Consider the following 19,654-nt stretch of genomic DNA (forward strand, 5'->3'; position numbering starts at 1 on the left):
CCCCGTAAAACAAATAACTCAAAGTCAAATGGCCACCCCTTACGGGATTGTGGCGTCTGGCAATAGATAGATAGATAAACTTGGAGATGAACATCCAGGGCATCATCTGGTGAAAAAAAAAAATCTCTCTCTCTCTCTCTTTCCATTTTTGCATAGCACCATGCATAAGTCTGCATAGGGGGAGTGCAGTGAAAAAATTTAAAAAAAAATTGTTAGTTTTTGTTTATTATAAACTTGAAGAGAAACATCCATGCCATCATCCGGTGAAAAAGAAAAACTCTCTCTCTCTTCGTCTTTGCATAGCGCCATGCGCAAGTCTGCATGGGGGTGGAGTGGTTAGCATTGATGCACGGCCACTGGAAGGTTAGCACAGCCTGAGCTGTGGCTGGCAATCCATGGGTTAATTATACTATACCCTTTTACTCTAACTCAGTCTAAAATTTCCATCATTCCATCTTAAGCACTGACCTGTAACAAGATATCAATACTAAAAGATGATGCTAGTCACAAAGAAGTGCTATGGAAAGGATGCAAAGCTGTAACATTGTCTTACTGTGCCAGTATGTTATGTGAAGTAAGCTGCAAAAGGACAAAAATCTGGGCCAAGCTATGGTAAAAGGACTGGCTTTAATACAGGTCAATACATTTTGAAAGGCAATCCACTCACTTGATGTAGTGCTGCCTACTTCTTCCTTAGCCTTTATCATTTTTTTCTGTGCCTGGCCTCCTCTCTTCCTATTGCTCCCATCTTTTCTATCACTACTTATTGCTTTTCTTTCCATTACAGGTGGCTTTATATTGAGTGACAAGCCAAATGGTTTCCTGTAAGCCAAGAAATCATTTACAACGCTGGGTGGTAACCATATAACCAAACCATACGTGCTCCCTACGTGTCAAGTGGGTTGGTGGAGGGTTAGTGCTCCTCCCTGTAAAACAAATAACTCAGAGTCAAATGGCCACCCCGTACGGGATTATGGCGTCTGGCAATAAATAGATAGATAGATAGAATTTATAAAGACAACAGTACCTTCCTGATCTGATGCTTGAAGAGAAGATGAATAATGTGCATGTCTTTGTATTCAGTGAAGGGATGGACCTCTCCAATTTACTGGGTTGCACTCTGGAAACCAACACTAGTCTCGCACAGCACACTGGTACTGTCCTCTAACCCTCTTATCCTCAAGCTTTAACATCCAAGTACAGATCTGTAAGGAAAAATACCATATAGTACTTAAACCCTTTCACCTCTATGACATATTTCAATGAGATTATTTTATTCAGCACGATTAATATAGCCTTCATCAATACAGTCCCTCATACCACCTCAGCATAGTCCTGTAATCCTCAGGTTTTAGCTTCTGATATGATGTCAACATGGAAAGGTAACAAACTTTAACTCTTTCTGTTTTACCAAATATTTAAATTTGTCTTGAGAGACTGGTACAACCCTGCACAATAGTCTCCCACAGGACACTAATACAATCCTCTAACCCTCTTCTCAAGCTTTAACATTCACCCTCAGATCAGTAAACAAAAGACAGCAAATCAAACCTAACCCTATCAGCTCCAGCACATCTTTTGATTCAGTAAGATTTTATTGAGCTTGATTCGTATACCCATCAACAATGCAGTCTCTCAACAGCTTCTTATTCAATCCTCTAACCCTCTAATCCTAAGACTTTACCTCTGAAGCTTCACATACGTAGAAAAATCATTCAAATTTAACCCTATCAACTCCATTACATCTTTTAATTCAAGATTACTTTATTCAATGTGAGAGACTGATATAACCTTCGACAATACAGTCTCTCACAAAACACTGGTTGACACTTGTTGACACATAGGGAGCACGCATGGTTTGGTTATATGGTATAATAATAAGATTAACAAAGAAATCAGGTTAAGATTCTCTTGCACGTTATTTATGCACTTCGTGTCATTTGTGCAATTCATGTCAATAAATAATAATAATAATAATAATAATACGGTAATAATAATAATCCATCCATCCATCCATCATCCAATCCTACGCCGACCCACTAGGAGCGCAGAAGCCCGGCTAGCAGTTGGTCCTGACATTTAAGATGAATAATAATAATAATAATAAGAATAATAATAATCCATCCATAATCCAATCTTATGGTGACACAATAATGCCTTGACGAGTCTGGCTAAATGCTTGTTTACAATCAATTCTCCGCATCTTGATCCTATATCTCAGGTTACAGATAAAAAAAACAAACAGCAGCAGCAAAAACAAATCCCATTTTACCCCTGAGGTGTGTAGGTGCCTAAGGTTAGGCTATCAGTACATTTAAAGGTAAATAAAAGACCTACTTCCCTTGGTGGCATTACACGACTGATAAACCTCAAATCACCGTTTGGGGACTGAACTTAACCACCAGACCACCACATGGCTAAACTCAGAAGTATAAATCAAAATTCCTCTTTTGCATTCTTCCTCTTCTGTCTTTCCTTCATTCTCTCCTCTTCCTTCTGCCTACAAGTGACTTTACACTCCTTCTTCTGTCTTTCATTCCTTCATTCTTTCCTCTTCCTTCTGCCTATGGGTGACTCTACACTGAGTGAAAAACCAAATGGTTTCCTGTACACCAGGATACCATTTACTACCAGTAACACATAAACCAAATCATGTCACCTGGTGGTTTAGTGGGTAAAAGGTAATCGGACCTATGTAGGTTTAAATCCATGGGGTGGTTGGGTTTACTTCACAATGCCACTCACATGAGTGAGGCTGGTCACTCTCATCTTCAATGTCAGGACCAGCTTGCCCAGCCCCAGGTTCCCACGCTCCTCATGGGACGGCACAGGATTGGGATGGATGGATGGATAAATTAAAATGTTTGGCTTGTGAGGTGCTGCCAGGATTCTAAGGGCTTAAATATATGATTCCTTGTGTGGAGTCTCACTGGCATGCAGCTGGTAGTTATACATTTCCTACCCAGTTCCTGAGCTACCTCACCCCATCCTCTGGTGAAACAAAGGATCATAGTATACTTGAGAGTGTGAGGGTGTAAGCCCTAATCTCTGATTATTAAATGCAACATTGATGTTATCAGCCTGCATCCCATACTACTGAGAGCAATAATAACAATACAGAGAAGTTAGATATGTTCAATCATCAACACATGCTTTAGTAACTGCCAATAAAATGGGGTTTTGTCCACAACTTTGCACTCTCAGTTTTCATTATACAGTCCAAAAGGTCACGATGAAGAAAAGGCAGGACTGTGAAATGAGGATGAGGAAGGTGACACAAGGACAATGAGGACGAGGATGACACAGGACAAGGATATCAGGAGAAGGATGTCTGAAGCTGCCACTTACAATGATAGTGGGTGACTAAACACCAATGAACTGACTGAAATTACCATAATCTGAACCACTGCAAGGAACATGGAAATTCTATAATTTATTCTAACAAAACTTACTTTTCTAGTCTGAAGTATCAACTAACACAACACTTTTCAATTTTTCCTTTCACAAAGCTAGAGAATGCCTTCACGTGATGGTACCAAAAAAAGGTGGCCCTGCCTGGTTATACCATGTCCTTCCATTTTTTCTGCAAAGAAGTAATCTCAGAAATGGCAATACTGCAGTACCAGAATCATTGATGTAAAGTCACAACACAATGGTAATTTCTGTATCCATTGCAACAATATTATCTGAAGGAGAGAGATGAACAAAAATTTTTATGGCAGCAGAGGCTGAAATTTAGTCACAACATGAAAATGATAGACATTATAGGCAGAGGAAGCTGCCCATTTATTCTAACACCTTACTATGTGGTGAGGATTGACATGTTGGAAGAGGCCCAAATTATCGTATATGGTCATAAAGAAACTTGGGTCATGACATGGTGGGAACAGACACAAGCGGCCAGTGATCGAAGCACAGGTTGCATCAGCCTATGAGTATAGCTGTCATGTGTCTGTGGGGTGTCGTCACAGCCGACTAGTTAAGTTGAGCTATCTACACTCTGGCTGCACTCATGCTCTGTGTGATCATTAGACCAGTAAGAATACTGTGCAGTACTATTGATGTATAGGAAGGTGAAGTCTGGTCACAAAGACTTGATAACCTAAATCATGAGGAAGGGAAAAATATGATATTTAAGGTGGCACAATGAAGAGGGATAATTGGGATATTTAGGTGAGCAGTGTGATGAAGATGTGTGAAGTGTGGCATTCCTGTAAAGCCAACAGTGGGTGGTCCACCATAGACCAACACCCACACAGCAGTTTGGTGGAAGATCCCTCCACAAAACAAATAACTCAGAGTCAAGTATATAACCATTACATATTCTTCTGCAACAATAGATAGATAGATAGAGATTTCCTGTCTGCAGACAGTCCACTCCTTTTCTAGCAAGCCCACAACCTCTTCCATTCAAGGTAAGAATCCTCCATGTTTTACATAATAATCCCTCAATTAGCTTGATGTCCATTATCCAGACCCTGTGATCTGGCTATTCAAAACCAATAATCGTACATTTCCATTTTATTCGACAAAATGAATCCAAAATTATACTGAGCAAACTGGCAGAGATTTTTTTCATGTAACTGCAAGGTATGTTAGTGGTGATTGCTTGTCTGTGATGAGTACAGCACACTAATTGATTTGTGATATGGTGCTTAAAGAAAGTAATGAAAAGAATTAGTACCTGGAGGAAAATATGGAAGAGAACCAAGCAGAAGGGATGCCTTCTGAGTAAGAGTCTGAACAGACATAGACAATGAACATACAGAGCAAGACAATCTTTGAGACTGATGAAGTATGGAAGACTGATCAGGCACCAAGACATAAAGACGGTGGTGGGATGAGTAGAGCTGCAGTTAAGGAGAAAAGACTGGAATGGAAGAAGGGTTGGTAACAAGGAGGATTTGCTGCCAGACGGGCTAAGAGAGTAGAGGTGAGGAGACAAAGAGTTGTGACCTAAATCATGAGAAGAAAAATATGATAAAAAAAACAGATGAAGAGGAAAGAAAGAGGGACAGTGTGAAGACACAGAATTGTGGTGAACAGTAATATTAAAGGTGCAGTTTCCTGTAAGCCAGAAACCTCAACACTGGGTGGTAAACAATACCAAACCCTGTCTCTATTTATCAAGTTACCCTCCCTGTCATCTCTCAATCCACCTCTCTGTTTGGTGGCCACAAACAAATCCTAGTCCTCCTCCACTCCCACTCCCCCTCTCACCCACCCTCTCTCTCATAAATCCTCCAGTGTTTATATGTACAGTAATCCCTCTCTTGATGTCCATTATCCACCCTGTGATCTCTTTCACCAATAATCGTCATTTTCCATTTTATGGACATGCTTCATCCATGTTATGGCTGAGCAAACATTTCCCCAGAGCCATTTCTTTTTCATCAACTCCTGTCTATGTGACTTGTCCTCTTAATAACTGTTTCCACTGCTTGCTTCTTATAGGTCTCCTTCCAGACAAAGTAATGTACAGAAATACTGTACAATTTTTTTTTTTTTTGTTTCTTATCAAAGAAGAACCAAACCTTCCCTGCTGTAACAGTTCACCTCCAACCATCAATACTACTTCCATCATTTAGATTCCTACACACTGTTTTAAAGACTAGATCTCCATCACCAAAACATTCACTGACTTCACTTGAAAGACAGTATCATCTGCAAACATTACAAGTTTCCACACTCATCCTCTCATCCACTCCAACATCCAACATCTTTTATAAAACACAGATTGAACAAACATAAAGACACATGTTCAACAACTCACAAAAAAATCATCCTTACTCCACCATCACTTATTACCTCCCCACCATAGTTGTAACACACAGCATAACAACTTCCCATCACAACTATTCTTAACACTTAGCCACACATCTCTTAAGCAGATTTTACTATCTATCAATCATTCAATCAATCCCTGTGGCACAAACTCGCCTCCAATGCCCTGTCCCCTCCATTTCACTCCTCTCCCAACTCACACCCCACTCTCTCTTCCTCTCCACCATCCTCCATCTCATCTGGCCTTCCTCCCTCTCCTCTTCCCCCTCCCTCCTCACCCTCTCCTTACAGTCTTCACCCTCTCTTCCACAGGAGAACCTAACATATTCATCCTGCATTTCCTAATTCACATCCTTTCCCACCACTTAACTCCTAATATTCTTCTAAGTGCTTTATTTTCAAACACAAAGAATTTATTTTCCATAGTCACTGTGCTGTACCAAGACTCGTGTCCATAAATTAAGATACTCCTAACCATTACCTTATAAAGTTTGAATTTTTGTATGCACAGAAAAATTGTTATTATTCCAAATATTTTTAAGCATTCCCATTGCCTGAGTAGCCTTCTTTAACCTTTCCTCGAATTCAAAGTTCAAAGAACCATCCTTGGCTAAATAAGTACCTAAATATTTAAACCTATCAACTTGCTTTACAACCATACCTCCAATTACACATTCCTGCGCATTTTCCATATTCATATTGATTATTTCAGTTTTTCCACAATTAATAACCAAACCCACCTTGCGACCTTCACTCACCAAACAGTCCAACACTCTCTGCATCTCTTCTGGCCCATCACAAATCAAAACTATATCATCTGCATAATCTAAATCCAAAAGTTTCCTGTTCTCTCCCCAAAGTATACCTGCACCGGTTTCTGTTCCAACGCGTTTCATAATGTAATCAATGACCAATATAAATAGTAAAGGCGATAGAACACCACCTTGAATTACTCCGGACTTGACTTCAAACGAATCATTCAGACAACCATCAACCATCACTTTACAAAATGTGTCCTCATGCATGTTCATAATGACCCTCACAAACTCCTCTGGTATTCCATAATGTCTCATGATCTTCCCCATAGTCTCTCTCAAAACACTATCAAAAGCCTTTTCAAAATCAACAAAACAAAGACTTAACGGTACTCTCATTTCATTAACTTGCTGCATCAAATGCCTAACTATAAAGATCTGATCATTGCAACCACGTCCCTTTCTAAAACCAGCCTGTTCATCCCTCAGAATACCCTCAACCACCGGCTCCAACCTATTTAACAACACTCTACTGAAAACTTTCAAAGCTATCGGTGACAAAGAGATTCCCCTCCAATTACCACATTCACTCAGGTCTCCCTTCTTCGGAACTTTAACAATTACACCATTCTTCCAAACTGATGGTAGTAACCCCGTCACCCATATCTTATTGAATAGCTTGGTCAAGATCATTATTAATCTATCCCCCTCCACTTTAAACATTTCCGGATATAAACCATCCTCCCCTGGTGCCTTATTATTCTTTAACTGTTTTACTGCTTTCTCCACTTCTGCAAGCCTCAACTCTCCTGTTTCTATATTTAAATCTTCCTGAGCAGACGGTATATCCTCTTCTGGTGGTATTGGTCTATTAAGAACTGTCTCAAAATGCTCTTTCCATCTATTTTTAATATCTCCATCTTTGGTCAATAAATTTCCTTCCCTGTCTCTAACTGGTATTTCCTTGCGTTTACCTGCATTACCACTCAGTTCTCTAATCGATTCATATGCTATTCTTTGACTCTGTCCATCATTTTTGTTTATTAAGATTTCAGTCTCTGCAACCTTTTCATCCACACATCTTCTTTTATCTCTCCTAGCTAACCTTCTTACTTCTGAATTCAAACTCCAGTACGCAGCTCTTGCTAATTCAATCTCTCGTTCATCAACGCATTGCATCTCACTCCTCAATTTAGCCTCACCTCTCTTTTTTATCATATCCCACGTTTCCTCTGATATCCATTTCTTTCTCCTGAATCTATGTCTCCTTCCAATCGTACATTCAGCAGTCTCATGCAAAACTTTGTTCACATCCTCCCACATCTCATCTAAACTTCTCTCCCCCTCTTCCAACGTTTCCAACACCAAAAACCTATTTCTGCATTCTAATCTGAATTCCTCCTTTTCTTCTCCTTCCCTTCTAAGCTTAACAATATGGCATCTACCAACACCAGATTTTTCCTTCTTCTGATTTTTAAGTTTAAACCTTATTTTTGCAATGCTGAGTTGATGGTCACTACCAATATCCGCTCCCCGTTTAACATGAACATCTAGCAGAGAACTTCTATGCCTCCTACTGATAGCGATGTGATCAATCTGATTTTTATATTTTCCTTGTCATATGCTTTCTCCAAATCCATGAAAGCCGCATACAACTTCTTTCCCTTCTCTAGAAACTTTTCCACTAAAGATCTGAGAATGAATATCTGATCTACACAACCTCTTCCCTTCCTAAAGCCTCCCTGTTCTTCTCCAACTAATTTCTCTGTTCTTTCTCTAACTCTGTCAATAAGTATCCTACCATACACTTTTCCTATTATACTAAAAAGACAAATGCAGATTTTACAAGAGATGTAATATGATCTTTCCAAGATAAGTCCCGAGTAAATGAAACCCCAAGCATGTTCAAGGATGATGCAGGATTAAGCTGAATATTATTAAACATTAGTGGGTATACCTGTGGAAGATTTTGTCGGGTTGATAGGTGTAAGAACTGAGTCTTAGATGCATTAAAAACAACCATATTATTTTTACCCCAGTCAGAGATACGAGCCAAGTCAGACATTAGGTGTGCCATAGCCTCATCCCTTGTTTGTTGAAGTAACTGTTGAGATGGGCGTTGCGGGAACTGAATGGAAAGGTGAAGGGTGGAGTCATCAGCGTATGAGTGGATAGGGTTAGATGTACAGCTTAGAAGATCACTGATGAATAAAAGGAAGAGAGTTGGTGATAGGACAGAGCCCTGAGGAACACCATTGTTGATAGATCTAGGAGAAGAACGATGGCCGTCTACAACAGTGGCTATAGAACGACCAGAAAGGAAGCTAGCGATGAAGGCACAGATAGAAGGATAGAAACCGTAGGAGGGCAGTTTGGAAATTAAAGATTTATGCCAGACTCGATCGAAAGCCTTTGAGATGTCAAGTGCAATGGCAAAGCTTTCGCCAAAGTCCCGAAAGGAGGATGACCAGGAGTCTGAAAGGTAGGTGAGAAGATCGCCAGTGGAGCGTCCCTGACAGAACCCGTACTGACGATCGGAAAGAAGGTTGTGATAGGAAAGATGCCTTAAAATTTTTCTATTGAGAATTGACTCGAAAACTTTTGAAATACAGGACGTTAAAGCAATTGGACGATAGTTGGAGGGTTGGGAGTGGTCACCCTTCTTTGGGACTGGCTGAATGAGAGCAAACTTCCAGCAAGAAGGAAAGGTACAAGTTGACAGACAAAGGCGAAAGAGTTTGCCTAGGCAGGGTGTAAGCACAGAAGCACAGTTCTTGAGAACAACAGGAGGGTACTGCTGTGGCCTTTTCCAATAGCTCTCAAAGTTAGGGTATGTATGAAGGGGGGCCAGGGGAGAAGGCTATTATCCAGAAGGATCCACTATCCAGACATGCCGTTGGCTCTATTACATCAGATAACCGAGGGATTACTGTAGTGATGTCTTTATTAAGTATGTAAATGTCTTGGGAGAAAAAAGAATGAAAATCGCCCCAAATGGAGAACTTGGGGCTGGCTTAGGTAACATGAAACCCTTTAACATGTAAACATATGGCCTGATAAGGTGGAATTCTCATAAAGCAGGAGTTTCAGGGTACAGTACTGTATATCCGCATTATGTCAGTGCTGGCTGTATATGCAAATGGACTATATTTCCTCACTAGATTTGTTAATTTCTATCTACCTACCTACCAGCAGGCAAGGGTTAATACAGTATAGTATATAGCTGAAACCACAACTGCAATTACAGTACTCTGTATTCTGAAGCATTGTTTGTCTCATCATTTGCTGACATTCTTCTTACAGTATAAGCCATTTCTGTCACAAATGCCCCCTGGGGACATTGATGAATCCCCCTGGGGGCATCAATGACTCCCCTTGAGGATTAAATAATCCAAGGAAGGAAGGAGTTAATTGCAACTGAAATCTCATAGAAGAAAAAAAATCAACAAATGGTGAGATATAAACAGAAAATACCTCAAAATACAGTGCTTGAATTCCAGACGTGGTTTCTGCTAAATACTCACATTTACCGTTCTGACTGGGGCAGCTGCTGACCTGGAAACGTACCCCTCAACAGCTAGATATCATGATCCCACCAGGGTGACCACAAGCAATTCACCTCCATGTCACCGTCTCCTCTGCTATCAGGCACTGGAATGAATATTTTCTTTTTAATACCTTCAGTCTTCACTAGTTTAACTCACAGAGCAGTTTTTTTTTTTTCATGCCATCTCATGATTATATTTAGCTTTGTATAGACTTCTGGAACCAGTGTAGGGGTTAGGCACAGCCTCACTGAACTCCTGCAATAGCAGAGACTTTGCATAAGTTGAATAAAATTGCCTTCTGGCACTATGAATAAACTGAAAAGGGCATCACCGGGATTGCAAGAGTTAAAGGGACTCACGGAGTTTATATCCCCGATGTAAACAAACTACCCATTACAGTTTTTACACACATCCCCTCATTTTTTCCAGCCAATTAACCTACTATGCCTGCCCATGTACAGGATCACATTCGACCTTAAAACCTAAACAGATGGTGTGAATATCAGGGGATTTAAGTAGCACTGCTTACTCCAGTTTAAAGGGACATCTTGGTCACCTGGAGATACACACCGCCGTACATCATCCTTATAGCTAATAATTACAACTTACATCAGCCGACTACACCTCTCGATAATGACAGCAAACACTGATAAACACATGGGCATAAGAATTACCATAATATTATAGAAGTAGACTAACACCGTAAAGAATAAATTCTTCACTCACCTCCAGCCTCTCTCAACGTTGCTCCCATAATGCAACAGTGACGTCACACTTCAAATTAAACATTTACTTATTAAATTTTAAGAAGAAAATTTCGTGAATATATTATCAGGCTTTTAAACATTAATTTTCGTGCAAACTGAATAGAGAGGTAAGTAAAGTGTTTCTTGTTAAATTAAAGATAACCCCATGAATCAGTGGCGTCATCATCTCTCTCTCTGAAATTCCATACAGAGTACCAGTATAGGATCACTATTTACTGTCCTGCCGATATATATCTACAGTTTTACAAGGGGATTTAAAAATAAATGGCCTGGTGGTGGTGGCAGGGGATAAAATTTTGCGATACCAGTCTCTAATCTGCTGCCATTCCCTACAGAACCTGAGCATAATAGACGAGAAATTAGCCCAGGTTGATGCAGCAATTCTTAACTCAAAATTGCCCCGAGAACAACTTTCTGAAGTTTGTCAAACATTTCATGCAACACCCTGGATAAAATATTGGTGATATAATTCTCTAACTGTGTGCCATTCCCAACAGAATCTGAGCAGTCTAATGAGTCCACGCTTTGAAGGTTGGGTTGAAACAGGGATGTGTCATGTCTCCATGGTTGTTCAATCTGTACATGGATGGGGTAATAAAAGAGGTACAAGGTAGGGTAGTGGATGTTGGAGTGGCCCTGGTGAGAGAGGGTAGTGTTTGGAAACTCCCTGTACTGTTGTTTGCAAATGATACTGTGTTGTTAAGTGAAGACGAAGGAGAGCTGCAAGGCTTGGTGGGTGAGTTTGCTTTAGCATCGTGTTCTTCAACGTCTAACAAACAAACAAGACAGGGCCACCTAAGAAGGGGCGCTGGAGAGGGACGCCTGCACGTGGTGGCACGGACACAACCAGAAGACTCCACAGCCTGGGTATACAAAAGTTCCCTCGCTCCTTCCCTAGCCCAGAAAAGGAGGATGGTGGACTGCAGGGGAAGGGCAACGCAGTCTGCAGTCCACCGAGTTTATGCCCCAATAAGCCTGAGGTGAAAACAACAGCTAGAAAAGACGGTAATTCTGTGTGGTGTGTGTGTCTGTGTAACCTGCCCTTCATTCACCCCCTCCCCCTTTCCCTTCCCTCTCCCCCTCCCCTTTCCCTTCCCCCCCTTCCCCTTCCACCCCACCACATCTCTTGGTCTCTAGTTTCTTTTCTCCATTTCCTCTTTCTCTTTTTCTCCTTCCTCCCCCTCTTCCACTCTCCCTTTCTTCCTCCTTCACCCCCTCTCTCTTCCTCTTTTTCTCTCCCACCCTACTTGTCCCCCCCTCCTTCTCTCTTCCCCTCCTCCCTCCTCTCTTTCCTCTACCATCTCTCTTTTCACTTCTCTCTCTCCCTTCTTCCTCCTGCCTCCCTCTCTTCTCTTCCCCTCTCGACTGACACTGTCTTCCTGTGTCTGTCAGTCTCACTCTACATATAAACACGTACATACATATACAAACTTTCACACACACACACACACACACACACACACACACACACACACACACACACACACACACACACACTGATACATACAAACAGATAGATATACAGACAGGTAAGTAGATACAAAGTTGGCTGTACTGTAGATAGGTAGATATATAGACAGACAGACAGACAGACAGCCAATTAGACTGATCAATATGGCTAGAGAAACACACAGGGACAGTTGAATATAAAACACAGACAGACCAAAGGAATTGATGTCCCTGGCAGCAACAACCCTTCTCCCTTTAGTTCTTATTCACTCCATTCACTTTAGACTCTTTCTCCTCCCTTTTCTCTCCATTATTTCCTCCCTTCTCTCTTTCCCTCACCTTGTCCCCTGTTTAACCCCTTTCGTTCGTTTTCCCTTTTTCACCTGTTCCCTCTTCCCTCTTAGTCTCCTGTTCCCTCTTTGTCTTTCCTTTGCCCTCCATATCTTTGTCCCTCCTCTTTATTCCTTCTCTCTCTCTCTCTTTACCTTCCCTTCTCCCTCCCTCTTTACCTTCCCTTCTCTCCTGTACCCTTCTCCCTTGAATCCTCATCTCTCTTTTAGCCTCTCTTACTTTCCTTCTTCCCCTGCTTCCCTCTTTCCTCTACCTCTCTATTAAAATATTCCAATATTATTAAAACACAGAGTAAAGGATGCATGACATTTATTAGAATCATATTAACACTGTCATGAAGAGATACTGGACATGCAGACAAAAAGTGGATTCACATCAAAGGATATTATCATATTCTCCATTATTATGTGTACAGTTGGGGATAAGAATATAGCTGACACTATTACAAAACAACTCTGGTAGATGGATGGTGACTATCAACCCTGGGAGATACTATCATGAGTGAAATGAGGCTACACACTTGGTAACTAGTCACAGTCATCACTCTTAGGCAGAGAACACACAGCCATAAGTAGTCACTCGGTAATCTCTACTGAGTGACCATACATAGTCAAGGTCCAGGATGACTCGCACACTGTTACACACTTATCACACATCTCAAATTTTTTCTTAATAGCTTCCAGCAACTGTTGGGAGGTAACCAGCTAGGTTGGCACTTGTTTAGCTTCCAGTCCTTAGAAAACATTGGCTGTACCATGGCTCACCCCAATACTGGGAAGTGCCCCTTTCAGATTATGTAAACAGTATAGCTGAATCAGAAAATACCAACATTTGACCTCTCAGATGATGATAACCCCGCTGTACATTATCTTTGAAAGTTGTCACCCTCAAATTCACACCAAAAACAACAATTTTACTGTTTTAATAATACTTAAGTTTCTTTTTCAAGTCCTTCTAGTGAACAAAAAGCTGCAGCAGTAGTACTAGTATGTAGATATGGCTACTGGCATTACAAGATCACATTCTAGGATAACACTCTGTAGTGTGGACTATGTGAGAAGGCAGAATTTTCACAAGGGGTTCTTCTGACAGGAAGAGATGTCATACAGAACATGCTGTATTTGCTGCCACCTAAGCCAGCTGGTCAAGCTTATCGCTCCAAAGATGAAGCAGCTCAGCTGCTTGCAGAACTTATTCAGGAACACTGGCTCTTCTGCAACCTCTACACCATCCACACCAGACACATAAACACATTCTGAAGCTCTATGGAGACTTTGTGACTCTAGTTCAGACATGGAAACAGACAAAACCACAGTTTTGTCAAGAGGGCAGACACTTTCAACAATCATGCACAGGAGGTCTTTGATATCTTCTGCCAGGACCCTATAATATGCCAGAAGCTGGAACAGAAATATGGGGTGAGAATGACTGACATGGAGTGGGACTTTCTACAAGATTAGAGAACCCAGAGAAAGATGTACTGTGAAGACTTCATTGATCGTAAATGGATGAAAACAATGGAACGCAGACAAAAGGACTTGCAGGCCCTTGACAGAATGAGACAAGATGTACAAAGAGTTGAGCAAGCCAATTGCCTCGTTTGACTTTAGTAAACAGTCAGACTCAGAGGAAGATCACCAGAGTATGGATACAGATGGAGGTGGAACTTTCCCTTCCAGTGATGAAGGTATCAGTATGGGTGACAGTGACTCAAAAAGGCGCCACTTGTTCTCCACAGCTCTCAGCTAAGTGATGTGCTGCCGCAAAAATACCAGTATATCCGTGAGACCATAAGGAAAGTGTGACCATAGTATTAGGAGTTGATAAACTGAAGAGCTGCTACCACATGTGTGATGCACAGGCCGTAGCAGCCGTCATCACAGTTGCAAACCACATGTTTGACACAAACTGGAAGGCACACAATGAACCAGAGGTCACTGATCTGGACACCATGCCAGAATCCAAGAGTGTCAGGGCAGCAGGCAAGAGCACTGAGGTGTGCACACTAGATGAGACAGTCAAGATCATGAACTCTGATAAGTCGTGGTGACCTATTCTGATGATGGCTCAAAGAAGAAGGGTGCTGGGTCATTTTCTGTTCAGGGTATCACCATTAACGGAAAATACAGGTCACTGCCCACACTAAGCATTGCTTCAGAGTCCAGAAAGAACTTAGCTGCTCTCTGGGTGGCAGTCCTGGAAATTCTGGAGGCAGCAAGTGGTGTTGCAGCCAAAACTCTGTTCAAGAAAATTGACTTTGTGATCACAGCCCAGACAGCACACAATATCAAAGTGGATGAACTGTGGCTGAGAGTCTGGACTCTGAACATGTAATGAGCACCAACTCTGATGTTCAACAGGGTCATTACCACGCAGTGGGATGAAATAGAGAACACACTAGGTAGAGACAAGATCTACTCAACTTCCTTGTCAATGCAACAACAGCAACAATGAGTGTCACTTAACAAGCCCTGGACTGCATGACAAGACTTATCATGACTTTGATCACAAATCATGGAACAAGTGGCATGAATCTGACCTCCACACAGCCCCACCATCTGTCAGCCTCAAGGATGAGCATTCAATCACTTGACACTGACCGGCACTATCAGTCTGTACCATCTGGCTACTGTGGCATCCTATCTGCAGTAGTATGAACATGTTACCAATCAGCTGGCCTGGATTTGGATTTCCTGAAGGTGATGTACTGTGCAGGTGGTCTCCTTGGACTTCATCTGGTTGAACCACACCTGTCTCTGATGACATCTGCTGAAAAACAACACACAGCAAGATCATGCCAGCATATCAACAGCTGTGCCAGAACCGAGGGATGTAGTGCCAGTCACTTTGTTGCAGGCAGAGGAACCAGCATTCAAGTTTGTTTCTGAGGAAAGGTTCCAGTATACAATGTATGATGAGGACATCTGCAGTGCCATACTCGAAGTTGCAACCTCATTCCAACCTGAGGTAATCAAGCTCCTGAAGACGATCATTCCCAAGCTGGCTACTGGCTTTCAGAGGCAGAAGAGCAATATCTTCAGCTTTGAGGACTGACGAGTCTGCAGAAAGTTGTGTCACTCAGATGGATCCAAAGAAGTTGGAGAAGGCATCAGTCCACAACCTGAATGCAGAGTGCAGTGTGGGCTTTGTTAACTATGAGCTATCATGAAGAAGTGCCAAACAGCTTGGGAGTGCATCTGCAGCACAGGTGACAGCCACATCCTCAGACCTCATTGACCCAAGACAACCAGGGTCTTTCAGGAACTATGACAGCATCATCAGGAAAGGAGGAAGGACACCAGAAATCATGCTGCAAGAGGATCTGAAGTAGCAGGACCTGCAAGACATGGAGATTGCTAATGTTGCAGTAGATCATTGGAGAAACAAAGACCTTGATACACTGAAGGGAATGGGAGGCCCTTTGACATGTATGCAACGACTTATCTTGCTCTCGTGTTCCTGAACTTGATTCTTCTGAATTCTCTACTCTCTGGCTTTGGCTATCCTGTCATTCTCTGACTAAATATATCCGTGATGTTTACTTATCCCCTAATTCTACTGACTATCAAAAATTCTTCGACTATCTTACTTTTACGATGGAACACATTCTATCCATTTCTCCTTTCTCTGAAATCTCCATTCTACGAGATTTCAATGTTCACCACCACCTTTGGCTCTCCTCTCCTTTCACTGAGCCACCAGGTGAACAAGCCTACATCTTTTCTATCCTTAATGACCTATAGCAGCTTGTACAGCACCCTATCCGTATCCCTGACTGCCTTGGAGAGCGCTCCAACATACGTGACCTCTTCCTTACAACTAATCCTTCTGCTAACACTGTTAATCTTTTCTCTCCATTGGGCTCCTCCGATCACAACCTTATTACCTTAACCTGTCCTATCACTCCGGTACAGCCTGTGGTCCCTCCAAAGAAACAGCGACTGTGGCACTTTGGAGCTGCAGATTGGGAGGCCCTCAGGCAGTACTTCTTTGATTTTCCTTAGAATGATTATTGCTTCCATGGCCGTGAGCCATCTGAGGGTGCCTTGCGCATTACAGAGGTTATTCTCTCAGGCATGGAAGCATACATTCCTTTCTCATACCCTTTGACTAATGCAACAAAGCCTTGGTTTAATCACGCTTGTTCTAATGCTGTCCGCAACAAGGAGCGGACCTATAAAAGGTACCAGCGCCAACCCACCCCTGAATCACATCTTTTTTATGTTTCTGCCCGGAATCGTACTAAGTCTGTTCTTCGCTCTGCTAAAAATAATTTCATCCGCACTAAATGCTCTCAACTTTCCAACTCGAATTCTTCCCGCTCCTTCTGGCACCTTGCCAAAAACCTTTCTAACAACTTTACCTCATCATCCTTCCCTCCTCTTTTCTACTCTGATGGCTGTTCCTCCATCACTTCTACCCTCTGACCTCCTCATGGCTGACATTAAAATTTCTTCAGCTGATGTATTTTCTGCCATCACTGGCCTCAGTACTAACAAGGCATATGGGCCTGATGGAGTCCCTCCTGTTGTCCTCAAGAACTGTGCTTCTGTGCTTACACCCTGCCTAGGTAAACTCTTTCACCATTGTCTTTCAGCTTGTACCTTTCCTTCTTGCTGGAAGTTTGCTCTCATTCAGCCTGTCCCAAAGAAGGATGACCATTCCCAACCCTCAAACTATCATCCAATTGCTATAACATCCTGTATCTCAAAAGTTTTTGAGTCTATTCTTAACAGAAAAATTTTAAGGCATCTTTCCTATCACAACCTTCTTTCTGATCATCAGTATGGGTTCCGTCAGGAACGCTCAACTGGTGATCTTCTCACCTACCTTTCAGGCTCTTGGTCATCCTCCTTTCGGGACACTGGCGAAAGCTTTAACACTGCACTTGACATCTCAAAGGCTTTCGATCAGTCTGGCACTAATCCTTAATTTCCAAACTGCCCTCTTACGGTTTCTATCCTTCCATCTGTGCCTTCATCTACAGCCTCCTTTGTGGTCGTTCTATAGCTGCTGTTGTAAACAGCCATCGTTCTTCTCCTAGATCTATTAACAGTGGTGTTCCTCAGGGCTCTGTCCTATCACCAACTCTCTTCCTTTTATTCATCAATGATCTTCTAAGCTGTACATCTAACCCTATTCACTCGTATGCTGATGATTCCACCCTTCACCTTTCCATTCGGTTCCCGCAACGTCCATCCCAGCAGTTACTTCAACAAACAAGGGATGAGGCTATGGCACTCCTAATGTCTGACCTGGCTTGTATCTCTGACTGCGGTAAAAATAATCTTGTTGTTTTTAATGCATCTAAGACTCAGTTTGTACACCTATCAACCTGACAGAATCTTCCACAAGAGTACCCACTAAAATTTAATAATATCCAGCATCATCCTTGAACATGCTTGGGGTTTCATTCACTTGGGATTTAACTTGGAAAGATCATACTACATCTCTGGTAAAATCAGCTTCCAAGAGATTAGGTGTGCTAAGCCGACTCCGTTCTTTCTTTACCCCTGCACAATTGTTGACTCTATACAGGGGTTTTATCCGCCCCTGTGTGGAGTACAACTCTCATGTGTGGGAAGGCTCCCCACATACAGCTCTTCTCAATAGGGTGGAGTCAAAGGCTTTTCGTCTCATTAACTCTCCTCCTCTTACTGACTCCCTTCAACCTCTGTCTCTTCGCCGCACTGTTGCATCTTTATCTCTTTTCTATCGGTACTTTAATGGTCACTGCTCCTCTGCACTGTCTGCATGCATCCCTCCACCTCTACGACAGGCGCGTAGCACCCGTCTAGCAGCAAACTCTCATCCCTTTTCTGTCCAACTCTCTAATGCAAGAGTTAACCATTACTCCCAGTCCTTCATTTATGCAACAGGTCAACTCTGGAACTGTCTCCCTCTGTCTGTATTTCCTGCTGCCTATGATCTCCAGTCTTTCAAACGCAGTGTGTCCAGGCATCTCGAAATGATCGGATCTTGAATTTGGCTCTCTCTTGTATTTTGTTTTTCTCTTGGAGGGAACTGTTATTGCGGGCTCATGGCCTTTGGTTCCTTCTTCCTCGCATTAAAAAAAAAAAAGTGTCTCATAATTTTAATTCCTTAGTTACACTAACTTTGTGATACGTCAGTAATGCGTCAGCTTTTGAGAGGAGTGCTAAAGTTGTGTCTCAAGAAACACACAAAAACCAGTGCTCAAATATAGGCTTTAAGGAACACAGAAGACAAACCATAAATGCAGTAAGTCCTTGATATATGTTGCCTCTTTTTTTATGCCCTCCCACTTTTTTTTGTTTTTTCCCAGCACAAGAGAAAAAATACTGACTGTTAAAAGTTCCATGGCCACTATTAAAGCTGACTTGCCAATTTCACCCAGTTTACATTAATAGTTAAATTTTTAAAAAAATTGTGGTATTATGAAACATACCCATGACATGTACCAAGGACCTTCTGTATCTAAGACTAATGAAAAAAGATTGTGAAACTGCCAAACTAGCTTTAAGGCAATACTGAGTTCCTTTATTTTATTCTATCTATCTATTGACAGATGCCTCAATCCCGTACAGGTGGCCACAAACATATCGCCTCCATGTCGCCCTGTCCCCCACCATTTCACTGCCCTGCTCCCAACTCACACCCCCCTGTCTCATATGCAGTACCTCTTCACTCCATCCCTATATATCATCCTTGGCCTCCCCCTCCCTCTCCCTCCCTCACATACACACTCCTCGTTAGTCTCTCACCCTCCATCCTCTCCACATGGCCAAACCACCTCAGTGTGTTCCTACTCCACAACCACACCACAACGCTCCTTTATATCCTCATTTGTCAGCCTGTCTCTCCATGTGACTCCACAGGCTCCTCTTAAAAAACTAATTTCCACTGCTCTCACTCTTGACTTGTGTCCTTCCAACAATGTCCAAGCTTCACTTCCATAAAGAGTTAGTATCACAATACTGTCATGTAGTAACTTTTTCAATTCCATGCTCACTTCCCCATT

The sequence above is a fragment of the Coenobita brevimanus genome, unplaced genomic scaffold (genome assembly GCF_032717465.1).
Source record: "Coenobita brevimanus isolate Jiangsu-jjx unplaced genomic scaffold, ASM3271746v2 jjx.HiC_scaffold_154, whole genome shotgun sequence".
NCBI classification, from domain to species: Eukaryota; Metazoa; Arthropoda; class Malacostraca; order Decapoda; family Coenobitidae; genus Coenobita; species Coenobita brevimanus.